General features: G+C 33.7%; 1 protein-coding gene and 1 long non-coding RNA gene across 2 annotated transcripts in view; both read right to left on the bottom strand.

Annotated features, from left to right (window-relative positions):
* The window catches only part of LOC118748748, an 11,028-nt gene extending 3,607 nt beyond the window's left edge, over window positions 1-7,421 (bottom strand). Inside the window, exon 1 of the long non-coding RNA XR_004994088.1 lies at window positions 7,309-7,421. This is a non-coding gene — a long non-coding RNA (uncharacterized LOC118748748). The remainder of the gene's footprint in view (window positions 1-7,308) is intronic.
* LOC118748698 (protein unc-13 homolog 4B) overlaps window positions 1-11,168 on the bottom strand; it is a gene marked incomplete at both ends in the record, with an annotated part of 302,206 nt that overhangs the window by 108,840 nt on the left and 182,198 nt on the right.

Raw genomic sequence — 11,168 nt, 5'->3', positions numbered from 1 at the left:
ATATATATATATATATATATATATATATATATATATATATATATATACCCACCAAACAATTTGTGTTGCCGGCAATAAGAAAACGTGTCGCCCTCGGAAACAAATTTATTGCCGGTAATATTGCCATCGAATCGATTTCCTATTACCGGTCGCTCTAAAACGTCCGCCGAAGGCAACTCGCCTGGGCGAGTCGTTTTCTTATTGCCTGAATGAGTCTTTTTCTTATCGCTTCAGGCGATATTTGGAATAATTTTATTCTTTTTAATACTTCATTTATTTTTCTGTATACCAAATTGCAACTTACAATCGGAATTAATTCATTTTCTCGCTGTGAGGCTTCCTATTTTATCAATCTTGTCCTTGGGCATAAGAGGCCAATACTATTGACGCCATATTCATAAGTTTCGGAATTTTCGAGAACTTTTTTATTCAAAATTGACATGAATGAAGTGATGTTGCCGATTTGTCACCACAGCAATAAATCGGTGAGTCGCCAATTTGTTGCCATTGACGATTGTTGCCTATTTCTCATGTTTTGCATGGTGGGTATATATATATATATATATATACACATATGTATTTACATACATATGCACATACACATACCAGATATGCATGAATCTGCATAATCTCGCTTTCTTTTTTTTAACTATCTTTAATAATTTACCTCTGTCGCCAATTTAATAACCCGGAAACCCAACAATTTCGTATAAAATATAAGTTAAAACAATTCAGCCAAATTTATTGAAAATTCAATTAACAACGTAAAAAACCTGTATCCAACAGCTTTTCAATTCTCTTTATATTTTCTTAATGACAGAATATTCTACGATAGTAATGATCAATAAAAACTCGATTCAATTAGTAGCATCGACAGGTCTCCACACTTCTCATAAAAATACAATCGCCGTTCGGAATCGGCGTAAAACTGTAGGTCCCTCCGCTTTGGGTGACAACATTAAGGCGCACGCCATAAATCGGAGGAGAAGCTTGCTTTTCCAAACACTAACATACAGTATCGGTCACATCTATAGCACGCCATTTCATAGTGATATTGTGTACCACTTATGTTTATTTATTTATTTTTAAGAATTTTCAATTAAAATATAGTTCTTTCTCTAACAAGAAAAGTGCAACAAAATTTCAAACTTTTTTCTCGGAAGTGTTAGAATTTTTCTGAATACACAGTTTTATAGCCCAATCAATTTTAGTCTGATAATGTGCAAGTTTGAGGTGGCTAAAGGTTGCCGTTGATTTTTTAGAATTTGTTTCGCCAAAGGTGTTGCGGTTTTCTTCTATATACAAATAAATTGAGTTTGTTTATTATATGGAAGCCAATCCGACAAAAAAAAATCTAAAAAATTAACGGTAATTCGTAGCCACTTGAAATTTGCACATTATCAGACTAAAATTGCAGGGGCTAAAAAACTGTGTGCTAAAAACAATTCTAACACTTCCGAGAAAAGTTTGAAATTTAGGTGAAATTTTGTTGCACTTTTTTTGAAGTTTTCTACAAATTGTTAAACTTGGGATATATGCGGTTTGTCTGAGAATGAACTAAATTTTAATTGAAAATTCTTAAAAATAAATAAATAAGTGGCACACAATATCACTTTGAAATGGCGTGCTATAGATATGGCCGATACTGTATATGTGTAAGCGCCAATCTGTTATTATCAAAGAACGTAGATAACAAGAAGGGACAACTCGTTATAATTGAGGCGAAAGTACGCAATAGGGCCATGCCGTCTCTTTTCATCCAATCAAAAAACGCACTAGGGCAAAAGAGAAGGCACGCCCCTGTTGCGCACTTTCGCCACAATTATAACGAGTTGTTCCTTCTTGTTATCTACGTTCTTTGTTATTATTATTACATATTTTCATCGAAATCTAGATACCGAATTAAACATTTTAATTAAAGTAAATTAAGTAATAAAAACATAAATTGCGCATTTGCAAGCTGCAAAAACAAGATACATATACCAGTGTAAGGAACTCGGTATACAGTTTTTTTAATTCCCACGCTTGTATATCCCCAACATTTTGCCCCACGGACATAAAGCCTATCCTTTGTGAGGAAAGTAGTTTTAAAAAAGAACGAAAATGAATCTGGCTTCAACCGAAGCTCAGGGATGATTGCCAAGGCTGACTTTATTTTCAAGATTTTGTCTTATTTATAATTTCTCTCTCTACAATTGTTTACTTAAAACCTAATTTCACAATGCTTGTCGTTGCATCAGCCAACTGAGTATTGCTTATGGAATTCTTAGCAAAATGAATAGTTAACATTAAGAACGGAAAATGCGTATTGGACTACATTGAATTCATTTCGATATGATTTATGGATTTTCGGAATGAAATTTTTGTTTATATGTAAGTGTTACCTTACCACTTATGCTGGTCTCTCTGTCGTTAATATGTAAGTACCTACAAGATACGCTAAGAACTGTTGTCCTAGTTTACTGGATTATTTTATTACTTCCGACCACGCAATTGTATTCAACTTTGATCAGACAACTCCCAGCAAAAAATCAGTAATCGCTTTTAGTGGTAACGTGTTTTAGAAGGCATTGCAATGCCTTCGAATTTTGTCGCTTCTTTTAGGCATTGCGGGTAATGCAAAGTAGAATGTCCTACAATATTTTATTTATTTCGCTTCTTTGTTTCATTTCGGGGAATGCAAAGTAGAATGTCCTATAATTTTTTTTTAATTCGCTTCTTTGCTTCATTTCGGGGAATGCAAAGTAGAATGTCCTATAATATTTTTTTTATTTCGCCTCTTTGTTTCATTTCGGGGAATGAAAAGTAGAATGCTGCATCGTAGTCAGCTGAAAATTGTAATGAGTATCCAAACATTTTTTTTCTACCGTTGCTTTCTGTGGAAATTTTTCTCGCATAAAAATCATGTTTCGCTTTGTTCAATTTACAGCGAAGTTGAAGTCAGTCAATGAAGTGAAGTACAAGAGTGAGGAAGTACAATTTTAAGCTTACTTAAGCATGCATGCATGTACATACCGATTTTTAAGTAAAATCTAAATACCTTAATAAATTCATAAGTATGTATAAGAACTGATTTATAAAGATTTTAATCTTTTAAGACAATCTGTATTATCTGTTTTTAATCTTACTAATCTTACTATCTTATCTTACTAATATTATAAATGCGAAAGTTTGTATGTTTGGATGTTTGGGAAATCATCACGCGGAAACGACTGCACGGATTTGCATGAAATTTTGTACGCAGATGGCTTATGGGCCGGATTCGTTAATAGGCTATTTTTTTAAGAGTTGCCACCTGTTAAAAAGTTTAATTTATTTAATATGCGGGAACGGCTGAATGGATTTGCATTAAAATTTGCACACAGATAGCTTATGACCTAGATTGGAAAATAGGCTACTTTTCTTAAGAGTTGCCACCTGTTAAAAAAGTTTCATTAAATTAATACGCGGAAACGATCGAATGGATTTGCATGCAATTTTGCAAGCAGATAGCTTATGACCTACAGTGGAAAATAGGCTAATTTTTTGGAAGAGTTGCCACCTGTTAAAAAAGTTTAATTAAATTAATACGCGGAAACGACTAAACGGATTTGACACACAGATAGCTTATGACCTAGGTTAGAAAGTAGGCTACTTTTTTTAAGAGTTGCCACCTGTTAGAAATGTTTAATTTAATTAATACGCGAATGAGTGAAATGATTTGCATGGAAGTTTTCACATAGCTTATGAGCAGGGAACGGATTTTTAGGACCTAAAAACCTATAAAAAAGGCAAAATAAAATAACGAAATAGGCTGGAAAAGGCAAAATAAAATAGCGAAAAAGGCAGGAAAAAGCACTAGGTGTTGCAAAAAAGGCAAAAAAAGGCAAAACAAAATAGCGAAAAAGGCAGGAAAAGGCACTAGGTATTACAAAAAAAGCAAAATAAGGCACCAAAAAGACAGAAAATACGAAGAACAATCAAAAAATACATTTATTTTAGAAATGTTTATATTACATGTAAAAAGAGAAAAACTATGAACTAGTTTCATTATATGAAAAATTTGTACTTTGAATCTTTGACTATTTCATCCTTTTGAGTTTCTAACTCATAAAACTTTAATCTGTATAGTTGTAGTAACATTGAACCACAAGATGCATTTTGAAGTTTTCTGGCAGCATTTTCATTCGATTTTCGCGAAGAAAAGCCTTGAATATACTAAATGTGTGCTGTATGGAACGTTTGAAACGTTCATATTATCAGGAATAAGGGCCTTTTCCTCGCCCTTTATAATTTTATCCACACCCCTTATTGTCTCCAAGCCTTCGTTAGCTGAGAAAACGGCTTTGAATTTTTCCAACACCAATTTAAGCCGCATGGGCAATGTGTATATTTTTTAATCTTAAAAAAATTGTAAATGCTATAATTAGTTTTTTAAAGGTAGAAAAGGCAAAAAAGGCAAATATCTTAAAAAAGGCAAAAAAAGGCAAATATCTTAAAAAAGGCAAAAAAAGGCAACATCAAATGTGTATATATGGAATCCGGGAAAGCTAAATCGTGGACATTCTTAATCGAATATACTCTATCTCTTTAGCAGAAAAAAAGGCAATTTCCATAAAATCCGTTCCCTGCTTATGAGCTAGGTTGAAAAATAGGCTACTTTTTTACCACCTGCTAAAAAAGTTTAATTAAATTAATACGCGGAAAAGTCTGAACGGATTTGCATCAAATTTTGCAAGCAGATAGGCTTATGACCTACAGTGGAAAATAGGCTAATTTTTTGGAAGAGTTGCCATCTGTTAAAAAGGTTTTAACTAAATTAATACGCGGAAACGACTGAACAGATTTGCATGACATTTCGCACAGAGATAGCTTATGACCAATGTTGGAAAACAGGCTACTATTTGAAGAGTTGTCACGTTAGGAAAGTTCAATTAAATTATTACGTGGAAAAGACTGAACTGATTTGTATGAAAGTTTGCACACAGATAGCTTATGAGCTAGACTGGAAAATAGGCTACTTTTTTAAGAATTGCCACCTGTTTGAAAACGAAATTATGCTCAAGGATGGTTTATGACCTGGATTGAAAAATAGGCTACTTCCTTAACCGGCTTTCCGATCAGAACAAAATTTAGTACACTTACTACGGATTTCGGAAGGATATCTCTGGAAGTATTTGTGGGAGAGAACTGAAACTTGGTATAGTGATATGTATGTGAAATTAATGTTGGCATTAATCGATTGATGTTTTATTTAGTTAGTTAATTCGATTAAATTCAATCTGATTACAGTTAAACATGATTAATTTTAATCCGACTAAACAGTTAATCGTAACCGCGAATAAAAAATTAATTTTTAATCATTTACTCTTAATTTGATCAAGTAGGTTTGGTGATTAATTAAGTTATGCTGGAATTTCCCTGTGCACACAAAGCAAGTTAATCCGGTATGGCTAAGTCGAGTTTCCTCATCAATCTAAGCAATTTGGTGTGCATTTTCATTAAGATATATACCAACCAACGTTTTCAAACTAGGTTTGTAAAAGTTCCCAGTTTATGTATTACTAATAACAATAATTATTATTTTTTTATATTACGTGCTTTTTATAAGCGTAAAACACAAAATAATTACTATAACTGGTGTTTGGTTTCAAACTCGGACAAACTAGACAAATTAATCAGATTTTATTTTTAATTGGATTAACGATTAATGTGTTAAATTAATTAAACGTAATCGCAGCCAGAGATTAACGTCAAACGCGATTAACATTTTAATCGTTAATTTTTAATCGTTAACCAGATTAACAGTTTGCCAACACTGTGTGAAATCATGTTCATATTCACGGAGAAAAGTGGACGTTTTTGGTAAAGAGGCGTAGCACCTCCCATACTGACTGAAAGTTTCATATTGCATATCTCTTCAAATGTTTGGGGTAAAGCACTCAAGCTTGGTATGGAAATACATATGTATGTATGTACATATGTGAAACTAATACCATACTCATGGAGAAAAATTAGAGTTATTGGAAGAGGTGCAGTGGCAACTCCCATGCAAATTGATTTTTCTATGCTGCATATCTCTGGAGGTGTTTATTGCAGAGGACTGGGACTTGGCACTCATAGAGAAGGATTTGCGTTATTCGAAAAGGGGACATGGTTCCTGCCGTACAAATTTACTGTTTTATACTGCTTATCTCTAGATGTGTTCGTGGTGGAGTACTGGGACTTGGTACTGGGTTATGTAAAATCAATTCTAAATTCATGGAAGAAGATTAGGGTTATAAGAAAAAGGGGCCTGGCACTTCCAGTACAAATTTACTTTTTCTTGCCACATATCCCTGGAGGTGTTTGTGGAAGACAGAACTAATTTCATTAAATGGAAAAGGGGGAGCCGGGTTCGACCTTATAATCTAAAGCTCTCTTGAGGCATTAGCTACAGTAATGAGAAGTGGTATTTTATCAAGGCCAGGTTACTAAATTTGAGTTGGAAATATTAGAACTCGCCGTGGCACCTCCAAGAAGGTTTCACGTTCACGCGTCGTATACCTGGAAACATTTTAAGGGAAGCTTAGAGGGATTGATATATTTCGTATGCCTAGCGCGCAGACAAGATTTTATAATTTCATAGCTTTAAACGGCCTTAATACCTTAACTCGCTTAAAAAATAACGAGCTATAACGAAACGGGCACAGAAATAAAATCTAACATCATTAAATTATTTTTCCTATTTGTATAAAAGCGCGGGGTGAAACCCGCGGGTATAAGCTAGTTTAATATAAACAAGCATGTACTTCTTTAGGCATTCTACATTAGTTTCTCTGTAAGGCATTCTTTGTTCGCTGTTCTGGACTCTGTTTATCTATGCGTTCTCCCTTCATTCGGCAATGCTGCGGGTAAGAGCTTACGGCCAATGACATACCCATGTTAAAATAATGCCTTCTTGAAGCGAAAGGGTAAGCGATTCCCATCGCCTAGCTCGTTTCTACTTTCGTTTCTGTTGTAATCGTTTTTTTTTTGCTGGGCTAGAGCTGCTCAACTTTGATCAGATAACTAAATCTGTAAAAAAATCGCTTTTCACAACATCGATGTTTTTACACAATTCGTTGATAAAGATCGATTAAAATCGAATTTTCAGTAAAAGCCATGTTCTGCGAATCATACGATTTGAAATCGGTGCGATTTACAAAACCTATTTTAGATATTTAAAAAAATTCAAAAATTTGGCACTAACCCGATTGATATGACGGAAATCACGTGCTTTGAATAGTTTCCACCAGAGATTGAAAATAACCCCCTCCACTTATTTTTTATTTCGTTTCTTACTGACACAAATCTCTCAAGCAAAATGTGTTTCTCACCGTGCCAAATCTCTCTGTACGATCTTTTTGTGTTTTCTGCTGTGGGTTATTTATCAACTGCTTAAATTTCCCTTCCGCAAAGACACTTTGGCAGGAACTTTTATTTTTAAGTCTATTCGTTTTTGGGTTATTGAAAGACAGAAAAATGCAAGTGGACGTACATAAGTGGAAGAAAAGCGTTAGGCATACATATACATACACATACATTCGCGAGCATTTATGACCAGGGCCGCCAACTATCCTCATAAAAGTGCCCAAATGTGCCAAATAGAAAAAAAGTGCCAAAAAAGAGACATTCTTTTTAATCTTCCCATTTAGCATTAAAATTGGTAACATATTCCTAAAACAAAAGTTCAATTCCAAAATAAGATAAACCATATGTATACACTATAGAAATTAAAATATTTTAGTTGAGAATAAAATAATGTAAAAAAATATTTTTTAAAAACAAGCTTTAATTTAACATGTACAATCAAAGGAATAAAATAAAGCTGTGTAACAAAAGATTTTTTAGCAAGAAAATTTTGTCAAAAGTGCACTAAAATTAATAAAATAAAATAAGTTAATGTCTCGTTAAAGTTACTAAAAGCCATTTAGTGAAAGGAGTTACTCAAACTCTGAGGAAAATTACTAACAATTTGTAATCAGTAAATTCATACACACACATGTATACACTGCAGCAAGCTCATGCCACCAACGGCGATGTCGTATGCATAGAATTTCTACTGGGTATGTTTGTAGGTTAACTAAATACAAATGTATATATGTATATCCATACATGAGCAAACATGCCGCTGCTGCTTGAGCTAACCTTTACAATGAAAACAGCTCTTATAAAGATTTTATTTTGTTGCTTTAAATACGGTGACCATATTAACCAACTTAAAATAAAGGACATTTTTCTTTCAAAATGATTTAGGAAAATATTTACCACTTAATTAACCGATGCCGAAAAATGAAGCCAAAGCAATGGTTCAAAATTGGAATTTAATGTTCATAATTCACCATAGTCTTCATTTTTGAACCAATTTTTACTAAAAACCAAAAAAAAAAATAATTTATTTCGGTGAAAATTTTTATAACATTTCAAACATTTTTTTTGTTGTAATTTTTTCGTTTGTTTTTAACTAGTCTTTGCTATGTAACATTTATTACCTGGAAAAGGAGAATACATTTTCTTCAAAATTTCCACCTCTTTGCATTTTGCACAGAAAAAATTTAATCTAATCAAGTAAAAATTTACAGATTAGGCTTAACTGGTCTTACAAATATTATAAGCTTTCATAAAAAAAATGATCAAATTAAGTGAAAGAAATGAAGGTTCCAGTGAATTACGACCACTAAATGCCAGTTTTGAACCACTGTGCAGCAGGGGGTTTATTGTTCTCTTTCAGTGGAACTGGAAATTCAGCGTGCAACACGATCCTGGGCACAACTTTCCCTGTGCTCTATAGATTGTGAAAAGATTACCTATTAAATAAAAACCCATAAGTGGAGTGCGAAACGAACTGGCGAAGGTTTTCATTATATTTTATAAGGGACATTTTTAGTTTTCATATTCTGTGTTTAAAAATGTACCTCTGAAAAATGCAGATCTGATTTAAAGGGCAGTTTAAGAAATAAAGGATAAAAGGCGTCCTTTATTTTGAAAAAATTATAAAGGACAGGGGGTTAAAATAAAGGACGGATGGTAACCGTAGCTGTAAATAGAAAAGTTCCTTTATATTTAAAGTCTATCTTAAACTGAAGCATTTTTATCTAACACGCAATTTCTTTTAATGAAATTAACTGCTGCTATATGTGTTGATTCGCGTGTTTTTGCAGATAAATCGAGCACTGCCTTCCAAATAAAAACCAATGTTGCTGACAGTTGTGCTGAAATATTTATTAAAATTTATTTCATAGTGCATATGTATATACACAAGTACATATTCAAATTAACTTACATTTGTGCCTTCTATATGTAAATATGTACACGCGCTCACCCTTTCGAATCTCAAGTCCAAATGATTCCACTAAGTAGGCGAGAAAACAATTTAACTTAAAAAATAATTTTACCTAGCGGGAAAAACTAACGGCTACACCTGCTGGCGAATGCATTGCAGAGCTTAATAATATGTATGTATGTACATATATATGTTTATACTAAACGTGAGCAAACATTTTACTTGCATAGTCTTCTGTTCTCTTTCACTGCAAGTTGAATTATTTTCACGATCCAGAAAATAAAGGTCGCGCCATTCGCGGACCGCTAACCCTCTCTTCGTCGATTTGACAGCATCCACCCATTCGCTGACGTCACACAATACTTTTGTTTATATTTTCCGGTTCGTGACATTTTAGTTTATTTCAACTTTACAAATTTACAAATTGGAAAGATTTTGAGCGTTGTTTTGTTTTTTGTGAAAACTTATAAAAAAGTTATAAATTAAAGAAAAAAATGAGGTGTGCAGTGGTTAATTGTGCTAGTGTTAGTGCCAAAGGATCTGGGTGCAGTTTTTTTACTTTTCCGGCCGACATTGAGTTGGTGGAAAAGTGGATCCAGTTCTGCCGGAGACCAACGGATTTCAACGCCCGAACCAGCGTCATCTGTGTAAAACACTTCACCACTGATGACTTCGAGAACGAGCTACCTACGAGAACCTATAAATTGAATCCGGCATCAGATCACATGCAATAAACGGCAACATTTCATTACGATGTATTTTTTATTTATTTGTTATTTGAAAATATAGCACGTTCCCCTGATAAAGCTTTTTATTTATACATACTGACCTTCTGCTTCCTACCCGAAATGTTAAGCCGTATGCATAAAAACTAAGCAATTGCTTTTTTCTTGAAATTGCATACCTTTCACTTAAATTTGTTTGAACATAATATTTGAATTATTAATAAAGAAGCACATGTACTTAATGCCAATAACAATTTCTATTTTATTTAGTTTTAAACTTTTCTTTATATATTTATGATTACATAAATCGGTTCTCGTTTTATTACACAGGATCATCTCTACTTTTTATAGAAATTTTGAAAAAAGTGAAACTAAGTGAAGTAATTTTATTATTGGCAGAATTAGTGTCTAACCCTACGTGTCTGCTTCTAAAAGATATCCTGTTTGACGTGGCATATAAGACTTAATTTCATTATTACATTAGTGTTTTTTATATGTATGTATATGAATAGGATATTATATATTTATGTATTTAAAAACCCACAACTTTAAGACCGCGCATCTGAACTTGTTAAAATCTTGCCGTGTCACAAACAGATTCGTTATTATATAAGGAAAACTACGAAGAATATGAAAAAGAATATCAGTACTGCGAAGATTTTTATCATCAGTTTGGAAGTACTTCAATATTTCACCATGCGTCGCTTCTATGTTTAATTCGGCATCTTGTATGTTTGTATCGATACGCTCCACAGTCTCCTCTTGCTCCTTAACCATATGTGGTGATTGTTTAAATATACCGCCTAGCTCGACAATAGTCGATTCAATGTTCTGCATAGTCTCAGCCCGCTGTTGCACGTAACTATCGGAGTCATCATATAATGCAATCTGCTGCTGCGTCTGTATTCCACTACCTCCGACTGCACCCAGCAATGGTGTTGTATCACTTGCGGCCATGTCAATGCTTACGGCCGTATTCTCTTCGCTTAACAGTAAGGAGCCCTGTTTCGCTGTACTCGAGCGAACAGTGCTAGCAGCAATTGGTGACTGCCCGAATTGATCCCGACGCGCTTTTTGTTGTTTGAGATTTTTTATACGCACTTCTAGTATCTGTTTGAAGTCGGTGCCCATGCTGGCTAATTTAGATTGTAACGCATACA

The sequence above is a fragment of the Rhagoletis pomonella genome, unplaced genomic scaffold, assembly GCF_013731165.1.
Source record: "Rhagoletis pomonella isolate Grant_MI unplaced genomic scaffold, Rhpom_1.0 Rhpom_scaffold_00001, whole genome shotgun sequence".
NCBI lineage: Eukaryota > Metazoa > Arthropoda > Insecta > Diptera > Tephritidae > Rhagoletis > Rhagoletis pomonella.
This window is presented reverse-complemented; position numbering and strand designations above follow the sequence as displayed.